Source organism: Andrographis paniculata, unplaced genomic scaffold (genome assembly GCF_009805555.1).
Source record: "Andrographis paniculata isolate CXL003 unplaced genomic scaffold, ASM980555v1 Contig9END, whole genome shotgun sequence".
Lineage (NCBI taxonomy): Eukaryota > Viridiplantae > Streptophyta > Magnoliopsida > Lamiales > Acanthaceae > Andrographis > Andrographis paniculata.
The window spans coordinates 5,872,000-5,889,340 of record NW_026137639.1 but is presented as its reverse complement, the minus strand read 5'-3'; the positions used below and the strand labels follow the sequence as shown (position 1 = coordinate 5,889,340).

Below are 17,341 nucleotides of genomic sequence, written 5' to 3'. Positions count from 1 at the left end.
ATTATTTTTATTTATATGTATAATATATTGTTTAATTAATACATAATTTAATTTATTTACTCTTTTGTATCTATATTAAAATATTTATAACAAAATAAATAATATAATTGTTGATGTAATTTTTCAACAAAAATAAAGTAAAATTCAAAGATATAGAAAATATCCTTAAACTTGATTAATTAGTGCCTGAGATTAGGAATCTCTAAACACTGTATGGTACAGAAAATAAACTGGAAAATAAAAGACTGAAATTTAAAGTGGTGATCCCCAAATCTGACTTTGCTTTGTTAAAGTTGATTGAAGATGCCTTGTCAAATGATTATCCAAGCCTTTAAATATTCTCTGGGAAATCGTACCGAAAACCGTCACCCGAACGGTTACAACGTCTCCTTCCCAACCGTCTTCCAACCCTTCTCATGCTGACACGCGTCCCCAGCAGACCAAAATTATCCCTATATTTCACTCTTTGAGCCGGCCACAGACCTTCCGCTCTTTTGGCCCGACTGCCAATCTACAATAGTATGGGTCCGACCGCCAATCCTCCCGACTTGCGAACCATCTGGCTTGAGGTCTTTCCGCCTTGAGGACTTCCCGACCTGAAAACCTTCCGACTTGAGGTCTTTCCGTCTTGAGGACCTCCCGTCCTGAAAACCTTCCGACTTGAGGTCTTTCCGCCTTGAGGACTTCCCGACCTGAAAACCTTCCGACTTGAGGTCTTTCCGTCTTGAGGACTTCCCGACCTGAAAACCTTCCGACTTGAGGTCTTTCCGTCTTGAGGACCTCCCGACCTGAAAACCTTCCGACTTGAGGTCTTTCCGCCTTGAGGACCTCCCGACCTGAAAACCTTCCGACTTAAGGTCTTTCCGCCTTGAGGACCTCCCGACCTGAAAACCTTCCGACTTGAGGTCCTTCCGTCTTGAGGACCTACCGACCTGAGGTCCTTCCGTCCTAATGACTTTCCGTCTTGAGGACCTACCGACCTGAAGACCTTCCGACTTGAGGTCCTTCCGTCTTGAGGACCTACCGACCTGAGGTCCTTCCGTCCTAATGACTTTCCGTCTTGAGGACCTACCGACCTGAAGACCTTCCGACCTGAGGTCCTTCCGTCTTGAGGACCTACCGACCTGAGGTCCTTCCGTCCTAATGACTTTCCGTCTTGAGGACCTACCGACCTGAAGACCTTCCGACCTGAGGACTTTCCTTAGTAACAAACCTATTTTCCTTGATTTCCTCATGGTGCCCTTCAGTCAGTTCAATCAACTCTATTGCCAGGCCCATTCTTCTTTTTACCTTGGGCTTTGCCCGCCGCCAAGGGACTTTCAAACGCCATTTAACAATCAATGTTTGGAAGTTCATAAATCACCACCCTCTTGAAAAACTCCCTTAGCAACTGCACCAGTTACTGCAACACTCCTGATTAACTTCCTTCTCCGCAATACAAGCTTTTGTGAATCACAATCCCAAAACACTCTAACCATGGCGAATCAATACATTCCTGCCCTTCCCTTCGACGGAACCCTCCCGGAGGGCCCATTTTCAGCCTCGAAAGTACTAACTCCGACGATCCGTCCATATTGCACTACTCCTGAAGATTCAAATCGGATGAGGGAAGTCTTGGAATCCCGAAATTCCTTGGCTATCAACAGCCCTAACTACCAAGCAGTTCGCATTCGAGACAGCATCAAAACCCATCTCACAGACCCAAAAGATCCTTACCGCGCTTGGTATCGACGGGTAGCAGAACACTTCCAGACCCAATGGCGTTCCCAAAAGATCGACCAAGCAATACTACTGTCCACCATGCCTATCAACCTGCATGAGAAGGTGCTGTTGGCTATGTCTGCCTTCTGGAATGCGGAAAATGGGACTTTCCTCTTCCCATCGGGCCCCTTTGGCCCAACTCTTATGGACGTTGCAATGATCGCGCATCTCCCAGTCGTGGGTGAAGACCCTGTAATGGGAGCCCTAGATGGGCAGGAGCCATCAGAAGACCATCCAGGGTGGTCTTTACAAGGTGTGAAGGAATGGGGTTGGACAAAGTTCGCAACCGACCAGCAAGGGGCTCCAGGGACCCCTGTAACCGACCGGGAGCATACTGCCTTTATCCTTTTTTGGCTTTGTAGGTACGTCATTGTTTCCCCTTCCAAATGTGTTCTTCCTTCTCATCTCGACCTGGCCATTCATATCACGTCAGGTCGGTTCTTTTCCCTTGGCACCCTGTTTTTAGCCAATCTGTTTGAGGGACTTACTAGAGTTAGCCTTCGTTTAACAGATAATGATAATAGGAAATTAGACACTGCCGCGTCGGGTCCTTTTTGGTTTTTAGAACTTTGGTTCCGGCTCTACTTCCCCAACGCGTTTAACTTAGGATCTCCGCCCACTATGCCAACAGCTGAAAAACATTTGGGATTAGCCCTTAACCGACTCTGCTCAGGACGCAATAACCTCCAATCTTCCGATCCAATAATAATCGCAGTTTTAACAGATACCCGCAGTAACTCTCGATTTTCTATGTATAAAAAGTATGCGGGCTATGCTCCCGACCATTTTTGGCCTTTTCCAGTACCAAATCCGCTTCCGACTCCTGAGCCTTGTCCTCATTCCACTTATCCTTTTGCCTGGGACGTTGCCCTCAAACCCAGGTATCTTTTTAGTAGCAAAAAACTTGATAAAAAGGGGCAGAAAACCTTTTACACTTTTAATTATGAACCTCAATTCATGGCGCGCCAGTTCGGCTGTTGCCAAGGTATCCCTGGACCCGTCGCGTGTCCGCATATAATTTTTCAAAGCCCTGACCGACGAGTCCTACCGAATTCAATTCCTTCTTATATCTCCCAGCTCACCACGTATATAATTTCCAATTCTTATATTCCTTTCCGCTCCAACCCTGAGACTGTAGAAACATTCAATGAATGGTGGTCGGTTGTATGGCCCCTGATCTCCCCTGATGAGGGTCGGTTGCTGAACATACTCCTCCCCCCCCAAGGATTGGTTCTAGGGGCGGCTAGACATACTAGCACTCAACAACAAACAGCCGCCCCGGGGACCGGGTCTAGTGTTCCAACGCGAAAAAGGAAGGCGTCCCGGCTGCCAACACCCCCGACCTCTGGGGCCGACCAGCAAGCACCAGCGGACCTTGGAACTACGAGGACGTCCGCAAGGACCCGATCCCGAATAGGTAATTTTTTCCTTACAACCGTGAACCAATTCACTATATCTTAACTTTGATGTCACTCATTTCATTCCTCAGAACCGACTTTGGTAATACCGACCACACAAGCAACACCAGTCCCAGCCGACCATTCAATCGGGCCTTTGGTCCAGACCCATTTGCCAATGAGCAGTCGGGCGGAGGACCCGACGAGGAGGCAAACTCTTCCTCCCGTACCGAGGAGTGGTCGGGCCAGGCACCCGACCAGGAGGCAATCTTTACCAGCAGTGCCTATAGAACCAGTAAGTTCTCTCATCAGCAATACTTAGGATTCTAATGATCAACCTTGATATATTTAACAACAAACATTTCCATGATTTTTCACAGACACCTTCACCCATCGGATCAGCAGCAGGGGTCTCTTCTGACAGCGAAGGAACTACTTCCCAGATGGGTCGACCGCCATACATAGCATCAGACTCATCCATGTCAAAGGAAGAACCAGCCGCCCTCGCCGAAGCTGACCCTCAAAACGACATCCCTGATGCTGCTGATCCCGAAATCGAAGGTGCCCCAGAGATCCCGGCTGCAGTAGCTCTAGATGCAGCCGCTCAACCTGCAGCCGCCCAACCAGCAGCGGCGCTTCCTCCAGCCATCGAGTGGCAGGCAGAAGAACCACCTATGGCAGCCCAACCTCCAGAAATGGAAGAAGTGTCTTCGTCCGATTCGGAGACTTCTGTGAATTTGGTAAGATCAAAATCAATCCATGCTACAGCGTTTCTTTCAGAAAACACTAACTGTTTTATATACTACTTTCCATAGGGACCCAGGTCGGCACCTCAGCGACCATTTGCAGCAGCCGACGAGTCGGCTGCTATTATACCAGCTGTCTGCCCTACTCGACCGACCTCATTGCTGCCCCCCTCACTGACAGCAGTCCGCCCAGAGGTAACACATATCTTATCTGAACAACTTTGCACCTCCCTTGGAATACTTATTGACATTGTAGGCCTTGCAGGGGCCTTCGGACTTAGCTGTCCTATCGACTGTTCCGGTTCCGGCGGAGGCCCGAACCATATTCACTGAGGCCATTAACCATCCCCTGTCAGAATTGAGATCCGACTTATTGGACAAACTCATTCAGACGGTTGGTGGCCTTCTTTTTTACACTCCAACGGAATCGCCAGCCGTCCCCATTCTGCATCGGCTGATGGAAAGACTTACAGAGCTCAAGACTGAAGTGTTAGTCATTGGACTCCTGTCAACCGAAACCCCCCAGCCCGACTTCGATCAAACAACGCTGGAGAATTCTTTGGCTAAGACCCGAGAATCCCTTCAGCAGACTACTGGAAGGCTGGGTGGTCTCCTTAGCACGAAAGCTCAAGTCGATGAAGCTATTCAGAAAAAGGAGGCAGAATTGCGGGAGCTGAGGAAAGAACAGTCTACCCTGGATAAGCAAATTACCAATGAACAGCGTCTGCTTGAGAAGTATACCAAAAATGAGGCTGAATTGGATCAAGAGCTGAAAACCCAAGCCCGATCCCAATTCATCATAAGATATCAGACGGCTGCCAATACCAGAAGGCTATCCAGGGATGAAATCAAATGGACCCATATAAAAACTGCCCTAGGGGCACTGTTGTAATATTTCCCCCTTTGTAACAACATTTGACTTAGTAATCCATTTTTTCTTTCGTCTCTCAAAACAAGGATCACCTTTCAATTTCCAACTTTGTAGGAATCGAAACAAACTCCTTCTTTAAAAGAACATTGTTTCTCACATTTTAAGAAACACATTCCAAGGCATATTTTGAAAATCAAAAACACTTGAAGTGTTAACAAACATGGCGAATGACCGACCTCATGTTCCATCAAGAAACTGGGAAGGTGTTCTTCAACCCTTCTTTGTGGGTAATCACCCTATTGGAGGCCATGCAGAAGACTTGTTACATATACTCAAGCAACTAGACTTCAAATTCCGATTCTCCCAACGAGGTAGAAGAACCATTCATCGCGTCATCCGCCTGATGGAAAAAGTCATTGAGGGGTATGAACCTCTTCGTGACATCCTTAGCCGCATTCCTGATCTCCATCATCACATGGAAATGATAGAAAATCACGCAGCAACTATACTTCCAGATCTTGGTTGGGATAACATCTTTTCCAATCAACGAAAAGTCTTCTCAAGATTACGGACCATTGTTGATCGTGAACATCAAGCCATAACAGACATGCAAGCACGTACCCATCAAGATTTAGATGAAATGCAAAGCCAATGGGAAAGGTACCGACCAGATTTGGAAGATCTTATTGAAGAAGAACCAGAGCTAATATCCACTCACTGGGATGAAAAGTCTGATTCAGAGGCAGAAAATTTCTCACAACTACACGATGACTAACTGAATGAACCTTTAAATAGGTTCGAACCCCACAAATGGGTTCTGAATAATATTTGTTTCAGGCAGTTTTGTTATCTGAAAAGGCAGGATAATACCTCTTCAGATATTTAGCATTAATACAATCATGTACTCTCTTACCTTCATGATTTACAATAATGAAAGCACCATTCCCAATATCTTTTTGAACAATGTATGGTCCTTCCCAATTCGGTGACCACTTTCCCAATTGGTCAGTTTTCTTATATGTAGGAAGAATGGTCTTCCAGACTAGGTCTCCTTTTTGGAATGTCCTGTGAAGAACTTTCTTTCCGTAACTCCTTGCTCTGATTTCACTCTGTTTCACACTTCGATCTATTGCATGAAGTCGGTTAACATCCAAATCTTCTAACTGTTGCAACATAAGTTGTTGGTATTCCTCTGTAAGATCACCATCAGTAAATTCTGTTCGGCCAGATGATACTCGGATTTCGGCTGGTAAAACAGCATCTTGGCCAAACGTGAGTTGGTAAGGTGAGAACCCTGTGGCCGTATTTCTGGTATTCCTATGTGCCCATAAAGCCTGAGACAATAACAAATGCCACTTTCTTGGGTTCCCTTCAACCATCTTCTTTATAATCCCAATAATAATCTTATTTGCTGCTTCCGCCTGTCCATTGGCTTGGGGATAATAAGGTGAAGAATGATGTAATCGAACACCGAATTCTGCCAAGAAACTAGAGAACTTTTCCCCTGTGAAAACCAGGCCTTGGTCGGTTGTTATAGACTGAGGGATACCATATCTGTAAATAATTTGATTCAAAACGAAGTCTATCACTTCTTTCTGATCCACATTTTTCAAAGCAACTGCTTCTACCCATTTGGTAAAGTAATCAGTCGCGACCAATATGAAACAATGATGTTTCGATGAAGCAGGATGTATCTTACCAATAATATCCATAGCCCATGATTTAAAAGGCCATGGTTTTGCCAAAAATTGCAATTCGGTTACTGGCAAATGGTTTAAGTTTCCATGTCTTTGACATTCCTGGCAGCCCTTGGCAAATTGTATGCAATCTTCAAAAATCTTTGGCCAGAAAAAACCCAAACGATGAATGGCCCATCTCATATTCAGACCTGCCCGATGAGCTCCACATATCCCACCATGTACTTCTGTCATTACCTCTAGAGCTTCTTTAGACCCCAAACATTTCAAAAGTAAACCTTCAAATGATCTCTTATACAAAATTCCATTTATCAATTGAAAACGCAAAGCCTTCAATCGTGTCGCAACTGAAACACTTGCACCTGGATTCTGTAAATACGTGATAAGCTCTGTTCTCCAATCGGGCACTGTTTCACTGGTATCTTTGTATCCGACTGTAACTAAGCCGTCGGGCTCCTGTCCGACAGTAACTACGCAGTCGGGCTCCTGTCCGACAGTCTCCTGCCCAACCATAATTTCGTAGTCGGTCTCCTGTCCAATAGCCTCTTGCCCGACCGTAACTTCGCAGTCGGGCTCCTGTCTGACAGCCTTTTGCCCGACCGTAACTTCGCAGTCGGGCTCCTGTCTGACAGCCTTTTGCCCGACCGTTCGGTCACATATTGGGTCTGTCTTTTCTTCTATGCCCGACTTGACCTCCGACCACATATCCTCCAGAATTCCTTTACAGGCCCTTTGAGCCAACTCATCAGCACGTTGGTTTTCTTTCCTCGGAATGAACTCAATTATTACTTCTGAGATTTTCGTCAGTAACCGACCCACAATGTCCCTGTATCTGCGAAGATGAGGGTAATTGCAAACATATTGATTGTTTACCTGGTTGACTACTAATTGAGAATCCCCCCTTATTATTACAGACTGGACCTTCCTGGCTATTAAAGCCTCCAAACCCAAAATTAAAGCCTCATATTCTGCCGAATTATGGGTCATGGCTTCCAATCGTAATTGTAAGTTGATCTTTTGACCATCAGGTCCTTGCAAAAAGACCCCTGCCCCTGATTTGTTTCCAGAGGTAGAACCATCAAAGAACATCAACCATGTTCTGGTACTTATATAAGGCACACATCCGACCTGTAGATTATCCAAATATGATGAACAACTAAATGGTCGGACACTATCACAAAGAGAATACCCGACTTGTGAGAATTCTGCTAAGAAGTCGGCTACTGCTTGTCCCTTGATTGCCCTCAGAGGGGAATGTTGAAGATCAAAAGGAGCCAATTTGATGGCCCACTTCATAAGTCTGCCCTTCATAGTAGGTCTCTGCAAAATCAATTTGATGAGATCCACCTTGATATGACCTCAATTCTTCTGGGCAGCAAATAATGCTCGAGTTTAGTACAAGCGAAAACCAATGAATAACACATTTTCTCTGGCATAGTGTAATTCAGTTCTGGTCCTGTAAGGGTTTTACTGAGATAGTAGATTGCCCTTTCCTTCCCGTCATCACCATCCTGTGCCAATAAACAGCTAACCACTTCATATGTATTTGCCAAATAAAGTTTGAGTGGCCGACCTTGTTTAGGAGGCATCAAGACTGGAGGGTGAACCAATGCCTGCTTGATAGCATCTAAAGCCATCTGTTGATCGGGACCCCATTCAAAACATTTTTTCCAGCTTTCAACAATTTAGTGATGGGTCTGACCTTGCCAGCAGCATTAGAAATGAAACGCCTCAAATAGTTCACCTTACCCAAAAGACTTTGGATTTCTTTAATCGTCTTGGGTGGCCGACTATCAAGAATGGCTTTAGCCTTGTTGGCATCAATTTCAATTCCTCTCTCATGAACTAAAAATCCTAAAAAGCTCCCGGCTGATATTCCAAAAGCACATTTGGTTGGATTCATCTTCAACTTGTACTTCTTCATTCTTTCGAATGCCTCTTCAAGATTTCTCAAATGTTCATCAAAACTGGCAGATTTAACAATAACATCATCAATTTACACTTCCATAGATCTGCCAATTAAATCATGAAAGATTGAATTCATGGCTCTTTGGTAAGTTGCCCCTGCATTCTTTAACCCGAATGGCATGACTGTCCATTCATAAATACCTAAAGCCCCTGGGCACCTGAATGCTGTCTTAGGAATGTCTTCTTCTGCCAGAAATATTTGGTTATAACCTGCATAACCATCCATCAGACTAAGGATTTTATGCCCTGCTGCTGCATCTATCAACATGTCGGCCATAGGCATCACATATTCATCCTTAGGGGTAGCTAGATTCAAATCCCTGAAATCGATGCATATCCAATCTTACCATTTTTCTTGACCACTGGCACAATATTAGCCAGCCACTCCGCATAACGGCAAGGCTGAATAAAACCCACTTTGAGAAGTTTTTGGATTTCTTCCTTGATTTGAGGCATTAGATCCGGGCTCATTCGCCTTGGAGGTTGTTTGTAAGGTTTACAACCTTCTTTGATAGGCAATCGATGCTCTATTAGACTTCTTGTCAAACCAGGCATCTCTGAATAATCCCATGCTAAACAATCAATGTTGTTTCTAATAACTTCGAGCATCATTGTTTGTTGCTCTTTAGACAAATAACCACTTAACCTGATCACTTTTGGAACCAATTCGGTTCCTAAATTAAACTCCAATAATGGGTCTTGTGATGAAGCTGTTGGTTCTGTTTTTTCTAATAAGTCGGGCCAACGAAATTGTTCATCTTCTTGGAGGTGAACATCCAGAATCTCTTTACTATTTTCTGCTTTATGTAATAACTGCTTTAAATAGAACTTATTAATAAAAGAACTACATACTTCTAAGCTTGTATCATCCATGACAAACAAATTATATGGGAATGGGTGTGGCTTTATCATGAGCCATACAATAAAGGTGTTCTTTTAATAGAACATCGAGTTCTGGCCAGTGACTTTATAACCCTTGATTGGGTATTCCCTGGCCATATACAACTGAGACATCGGAGCCAAATGACTGGAATAAAACACTGACTCTTCAACTTGTTCTGATACATCGAATGGGTTGTCATTCGCTTCCATTTTGAAGACCTGATTTCCTTCCCAGAACATTAATTGTTGGTGCAGGGTTGAAGGCACACATTGAGAGGCATGAATCCAGTCTCTTCCCAGCAAGAGAGAGTATGTAGTATCTGCGTCCACAATAAAGAAAACAGTGGAGATCTTCTTTGGTCCGACCTCGATTGTGGCAACCATCATGCCCTCAGGCTTAGTCGGCTGCCCTGTAAAACTTGTCATTTCGAATTCCACAGGAGACAGATCATGAATTCCTTTCCCTAGCTTCTTGAGAGTCTTCAATGGCATAACATTAAAAACTGCTCCATTATCCACGAAAACCTTTGTGATTGGTTTCCCACAAATATGAGCATTAACATACAGAGGCTTCAAATGGGAGATCGCACCCTCTGGAATAGGAGGAAACACAATCGAAGGTAGCTCCGGCTGAGGCTCAGAATCTGAAGTCTTTGCCCACTCTGTTTCCTCTAATTCATCATCTGCCAAGAATGCCCATAACGGTTCGTCCATAGTATCATCTACCAGACTCGCCCACATCGGTTCATCTCTAATCTGATTAATCTCTGTCATCCGACAAGGGATTCGTGGTCCCAGACGAGATTTAACAGATCTTGAACTTTCCTCTGTAGTTAGAACTTCTTCCTTCGTCTTGTTCTGAGGTTGAAGCGTCAAAGATTCTATACGGAAATCTTCAAGAGATGGATTGATGTTGATCCGTTCACAATGTTGGCATCTAAAACCTTTAATTATTTCATCTGCCATTCCTTTACCTTTCCCCTGTCCCGACGAACTTCTTTTGGTATGGTCGGAAGCGCCTAATCCGTCATTCGGTTGCTTTCCTGACCAGACCCGACTGGACCGACCAATTGGAGACTGAATGGCTGCTCCCTGCTCGTTGGTCGTTTGTTCTGTAAAGACCCGAATGGACTGATCTCCTGCCAAATGGTCGGCTGCTTTTTGTTCGTCGGTTAGTTGTTTTGCTGAAGGAACTCGTTTCCCATACTTTGCAGCATACCTGCGTTTGGCATTGCGAATCTGTGTACGATTCATACCTGGGAAACGAGGATCTATATCAACTGGTAAAGGCTTTTTATTTCGAGCCCAATTGTTCCCGACTGACCCTGTTTTTCTGGTCGGGTGGTCACGCACTAAAACTTTTTCTTTCACCTCCACGTTAAAAGAACCGTCTGGATGGTCCCATTTTTCAGCGACTGGTTTCTCACAAACTTTGAGTCGTTCTTCAGGTCGGCTGCTTTTTGGCTGATTTCCTTTCTTTGTTCCGGGGCTTGCCTGAGTTCGTTCCCCTGTTTGTCCATCATTGGCCGAACTTTTCCTTGTTTCCGAACTTGGTTGGATGTCAACCATTGCAGTTGTTACTTTCGGAAACGGTTGCTGGTCTACACCTAGAGTGATGTATTTGAGCCGACCTGTCTTGATGGCCTTTTGAATTTCCTTCCTGAAATGAGTACACTGACTTGTATTGTGTGTGAAAGAATTATGCCACTTACAATATGGTCTCCCTTTGATTTCTTCTTTAGTGGCCAATCTTTGCCCCTTTGGAATACGGATCTGCCCATCAGTCAATAGGATATCAAAGATTTCATCAGCTTTCGAACTATCAAAAGTCGGTTGCTCCTTTCCTTCAGATCCTGGTACTGGCTTCAATTTAGGGCATACATAAGGTTTTCCAGAAAGGATTTCGGCTGCCATCTCTTCTGACTGATTAAAATCAAAGTCACATGTTTCTGTTCCCATACTCGCCATATGTTGGCCTCTATTACGCCTATTATGCTGATCTTCCTCTCTGAACAAAGACTCTAAACGTCCTGCCTTGGATGCAAGACTTGCCAAATCCTCAACATCCAGGGCAGTGAGTGCCTTTCTTAAGCGAGTATGCATATTCCGGACCACTAAATTGGTCATCTCTTTCTCACTGATTACCGTAGGACATCGTCCCTTCATCAATCGCACCCTTTCTATAAACTGTGAAGCAGATTCTTCTGGAAACTGTCTCAATTCTAGTAGATCAGTTAAAGAAACAACTGGTAAAGGATTGAAGAATCTAGCGTGAAATGCCATCTCCAGTCCTTCCCATGTCTGAATTTGTCCAGGAGGTAGACTTACAAACCACGAAAACGCCGTTCTGGTAAGAGATAAACCAAACAGCTGTAACTTATAAAAAGGGTTATTGCCAACTTCTCCTAATTGTGCTGTGAACCGACCAACATGTTCTATGGTGGAAGATCCGTCCTCCCCTGAGAATGCATGAAAATCGGGTGGTCGAAAATTCCTTGGGAGAGGGTGTTCATTAATGATCCTTTCTGGGAAAGGTCTCTGATATGCAGGGCGGTTAGCCATCTGAGGAGTTAATCCATACTGATCCCTTAATATATGTGCAATCTCATCAGGATCTACATGAAAGCGTTGATGATCAGGAACATGGAACGGATCCTGCACAGGAATATGAATAGGATCATGTATATATCCTTCGGGCCTGTCCTCCCTTGAATTGTTCGGCTGCGGATTGGTAACCCTTGGTCCCAGTGGAACATTGTTGGGAAAGGTCAAAGGAGATTTTCCCCTATCCATACGGTTGGGATTTGTGGCACTTGGGAAAGTACTATCCACGAATGATGGCCCTGCAAAATTTGCCTGTGGTCTGGACGGTGACACTCCTGGTGGCGTTTGAGTGGGTTGAAGACTAACCCTTGACAGTGCTTGATCTATCATGTTCTGCATCAGACTCTGTTGCTCACGCAACATGTTCGTTTGTTGCTCACGCAACATATTCTGCATAACCAAAGTATGCTGGTTGTTCATTTGTTGAACATAAGACCACCAATCAGTTGGTGGTTGTGGGATTTCCCCGGCATTTGGCACAATAGGTGGTGGAACGGATTCTCCCACCGGTGCCGAAGATGATTGTGGTTGTGAACCTGCCATATGGACCCTTCCGATGATTCGGCCGGATCTAAGACGTATGAAATTATCGCCGGAATTGGAATGAGCAATTTTGTCTTGCTCCCACTGTGGTCGCCAATTTGTTGATGTAATTTTTCAACAAAAATAAAGTAAAATTCAAAGATATAGAAAATATCCTTAAACTTGATTAATTAGTGCCTGAGATTAGGAATCTCTAAACACTGTATGGTACAGAAAATAAACTGGAAAATAAAAGACTGAAATTTAAAGTGGTGATCCCCAAATCTGACTTTGCTTTGTTGAAGTTGATTGAAGATGCCTTGTCAAATGATTATCCAAGCCTTTAAATATTCTCTGGGAAACCGTACCGAAAACCGTCACCCGAACGGTTACAACGTCTCCTTCCCAACCGTCTTCCAACCCTTCTCATGCTGACACGCGTCCCCAGCAGACCAAAATTATCCCTATATTTCACTCTTTGAGCCGACCACAGACCTTCCGCTCTTTTGGCCCGACTGCCAATCTACAATAGTATGGGTCCGACCGCCAATCCTCCCGACTTGCGAACCATCTGGCTTGAGGTCTTTCCGCCTTGAGGACTTCCCGACCTGAAAACCTTCCGACTTGAGGTCTTTCCGTCTTGAGGACCTCCCGTCCTGAAAACCTTCCGACTTGAGGTCTTTCCGCCTTGAGGACTTCCCGACCTGAAAACCTTCCGACTTGAGGTCTTTCCGTCTTGAGGACTTCCCGACCTGAAAACCTTCCGACTTGAGGTCTTTCCGTCTTGAGGACCTCCCGACCTGAAAACCTTCCGACTTGAGGTCTTTCCGCCTTGAGGACCTCCCGACCTGAAAACCTTCCGACTTGAGGTCTTTCCGCCTTGAGGACCTCCCGACCTGAAAACCTTCCGACTTGAGGTCCTTCCGTCTTGAGGACCTACCGACCTGAGGTCCTTCCGTCCTAATGACTTTCCGTCTTGAGGACCTACCGACCTGAAGACCTTCCGACTTGAGGTCCTTCCGTCTTGAGGACCTACCGACCTGAGGTCCTTCCGTCCTAATGACTTTCCGTCTTGAGGACCTACCGACCTGAAGACCTTCCGACCTGAGGTCCTTCCGTCTTGAGGACCTACCGACCTGAGGTCCTTCCGTCCTAATGACTTTCCGTCTTGAGGACCTACCGACCTGAAGACCTTCCGACCTGAGGACTTTCCTTAGTAATAAACCTATTTTCCTTGATTTCCTCATGGTGCCCTTCAGTCAGTTCAATCAACTCTATTGCCAGGCCCATTCTTCTTTTTACCTTGGGCTTTTAACCTAATTCTAAATTTCGTACGTAACAATAATTATTAGAATCAAATTATTATAAAAATGAATTAGAGTTTCTCAACTTTAAAATAAATTAGAATTAAAATTAATTATTTTAATTTTTTAATAAGTAATTATTATAAAAAAAAAATTCTGCATCTTCAACATGAGACTTGTATTTTAAAAATAAAAATAAAGTATCTTCTTTAACAATTTATCATTATTTTTATTTATATAATAATGTATTGTTTAATTAATACATAATTTAATTTATTTACTCGTTTGTATCTATACTAAAATATTTATAACAAAATAGATAATATAATTATTAGAATCAAATTATTATAAAAATGAATTAGAGTTTCTCAACTTTAAAATGAATTAGAATTAAAATTAATTATTATAAAAAAAGAAAAAACTCTACATCTTCAATATGAGACTTGTATTTTAAAAATAAAAATAAAGTGTTCAATTTTTAAGAAAAAAATAATAATTATAGAAAAATCTATATCTTCTTTAACTTATCATTATTTTTATTTATATTTATAATGTATTGTTTAATTAATACATAATTTAATTTACTTACTCTTGTGTATCTATATTAAAATATTTATAACAAAATAGATAATATAATTATTATAATCAAATTATATAACGTAAACATATTTAATTATATAAAAATATATAAGTTAATATTATAATTTACATATTAATTTTTTTCTAACAGCTATATACAGAAAATTGATACTCAATCTATTTTAATTACATTGTAATTATAATTTTATATTTAAAAAAAAAAAAGAATACCTTTCTCTCCTGTACATCCACAATTGAACAATATAGCACCATTCATATGCGGTTCTGCACAACACAACAGGGTTGGACATCACAGTTTCAGGTCAATCAAAAAGGACGATGACACATTTTAGCACTGCCAGATAATGACTCAAAGAAAAAAATAAAGAAAAATAAAGAATAAGAAGAACAAAAAAAATATTGTATAAATTCAAATTTTTTACATATGTGGAAGTAGATCTACATTAAAAAAGAAAAAAAATAAAGAGAATAACAAAAAAACAAATCTAAAAAACAAAGAATCAGAAGAGCAAAAAAAAAATTCGAATAAACTCAATTTTTTTATATGTGTGAAAATAAATTAAGATTAAAAAAGAAAAAACAAAAAAAAAATCTTACCCGTAATTCCATCGAGCAACAGCGATAGAGCTTCAAAACCGTGAGGAGTGGAGTGGCGTGCAGCGAGATATGGATAGATGGCCGTGGAGCGCCTGCTGATCTGGAAATATATGTTGGAGAGAATCAAAAATAAATTTAAAAAAAAAAAGAACAAAGAGATAAAATGTAAATAAATCTTACCAGTGTTTTGAATGGGGGCGGTGCAGGATGAGACTTTGGTGTGCGGTGTAGCAGCGGCGGATTGCAAAGTCTGGAGATAAAAGACGGAAAAGAAGTAGAGTTTTGGGAGAGAGCTTTGGGAGGGACGGCGGTTGTGAGAACAAATTAGGGTTTGGGAGAGAGCTTTGGGAGGGACGGCTGTTGTGAGAACAAATTAGGATTTGGGAGAGAGCTTTGGGAGGGACGGCGGGCGTGAGAACAAATTAGTGTTTAGGAGAGTGTTTTTTTTTTATTTATAATTAATATTAAAATATTTGTGTATATATCAGTTGTAATTGAGGTAAATATTTAATTAAAAAAATAAAAGTCTTATAAATAAAACAGAATAGTCAATCAAATACTTTAACCAATCAATTTTTTTAAAAAAAAATTCAAAAATGCTAGATATTCAAGCTTTTCATTCTGGTGGGTCCTATACTGAGTTCAAATATTGATATATATATATATATATATGAGATAAGATACTAATTAAAGTATTTTGTAATTTATATATATGAGATAAGACACTAATTAAAGTATTTTGCAATTTTTTGTTAATTTGTATTATATTTTGATATAATAATTAATATTCAAATATAACACACAAAAAATAAATAGGACCCTTAAACCGGACGAAAGTAGTATTTTCTATTTAATATAATACTACGTTATTAATTTAATAATTTTTTTAAATAATAGTATTAATATATTACTTTAATATGTAATCATTATTTTATTCTGAATTAGACGCAGAAGGTATATATTATTTGGCAGCCGGAGGTGATCAGTTTATGTATTAATTAAACTTACCGTTCTATCTCTTTAATTAATTATATGTTTTGATTAAACTTACCGTTCTATATCTTTATGTATTAATTAAATTTACGGTTGATCAGGACGGTGGTGATTAGCCCAAATAAGCACTGCAACCGTCCCCGACCTTAGAACTATTACTATTTATTCGCCAATATTACAAATGTATTATTATTTTTTACACAAATACACCCACAATGACATTTTAGTAATTTATTATTTGTTTTATACTTACTTTCAATATAATATTATTATTTCTTAAATCATGTGCTGTACCCTAATGAGAGTAGTGTTCCGTGATGAATGGAGTATAATTTATCTAAAAAAATATTGTAGTGTTAGTGTATAATTCATTTTTATTGTAAGAAAAAAATACAGGTTGACATGGAATAGAACATAAAAGTAACAATATATACATTTGACTCAAAGGATGAGACATAATCCCTCCGTCCTAACTTAAATTATTATTTTTGTCATTTTGATTTATCTTACTCAAAAGCATCATTTTTTGTTACTTTTAATAAAAGTAATTATACACAAATACGAAAAATACTGTTTATTTTTACATAATTTACAAACATATTATTAGACATACAATTAAGTTATGCATAAAACTAAAGGAAAAAAATGTCAAAACTTCTTACACAGTTCTATTAATAAATAAAACGCAAAACTGCCTGTATCCTCCTGTGGTTTGGAAACTCGGCATCATTCCTCCTTGTACTTTAAAAACAACGTGGTTCTCCCCTGTGTTTTCAAAAACATTGCGCGTAACCTCCCAAACGTTAAAAGATAACGGAAGTTGGTATGCACGCGCGGATTAAGCGACTATTATTAGGATTGCTTCTCTTAAACTATCCAAATTACCTAATTTACCCTTATGACTCTCGTTAAGTTGTAACATTCCATCTCCATCAATCTCCCACCAGCGAAGCAAACCCAGGTCCCGAATCTCCTCCTCGACGTCCCTTGGCCACGGATTTCAAATCTCCAGGTACAGGTTTCTATTGAAAAGTTGATATTTTTGTTTTTGCCTCATTTCTTGGCTTCATTTTTCTTTCATTTTGGGGATCACCATCGAACATGAATAAAAAGCATAACAAATGTACAAGTTGAAACCCAAAATCCACCTCTATGACAAATCGAAGAACTTCTCAACTCGAAATTGCTATAGTCCGTGAAAACAAAAGCAAAATATAGAAAAGCCCTAACCCGTAAAAAAAAAAAAAAAAACCAAAAAAATTGAGGTAGAAGATAACCTAAAAAATCGAGGTAGAAGATAACCCAAAAAATTGAGGTAGAAGATAACCCAAAAAATCGGACCTGGAGTTTCTTTTCTCGTAAATGGAGGAACGGCGATTTAGAGGTGATGGTAGGGGAG

At 41.3% G+C, this 17,341-nt stretch overlaps 1 long non-coding RNA gene across 3 annotated transcripts; it reads right to left on the bottom strand.

Annotated features, from left to right (window-relative positions):
• Nucleotides 1–551: 551 nt before the first annotated feature.
• On the bottom strand, nucleotides 552–13,728 carry LOC127244251 (uncharacterized). Of its 3 annotated transcripts, none has more exons than XR_007837117.1 (4): nucleotides 13,585–13,728; nucleotides 13,193–13,248; nucleotides 829–876; nucleotides 552–636 (listed from the first exon to the last, which is right to left on the bottom strand). It is a non-coding gene; the product is annotated as an uncharacterized LOC127244251 (long non-coding RNA). The 3 variants fall into 3 exon arrangements; XR_007837115.1 differs by having other exon boundaries at nucleotides 553–636; nucleotides 13,489–13,728; XR_007837116.1 differs by lacking the exon at nucleotides 552–636 and adding an exon at nucleotides 676–796 and having other exon boundaries at nucleotides 845–876; nucleotides 13,489–13,728.
• Between the last annotated feature and the right edge of the window lie 3,613 nt (nucleotides 13,729–17,341).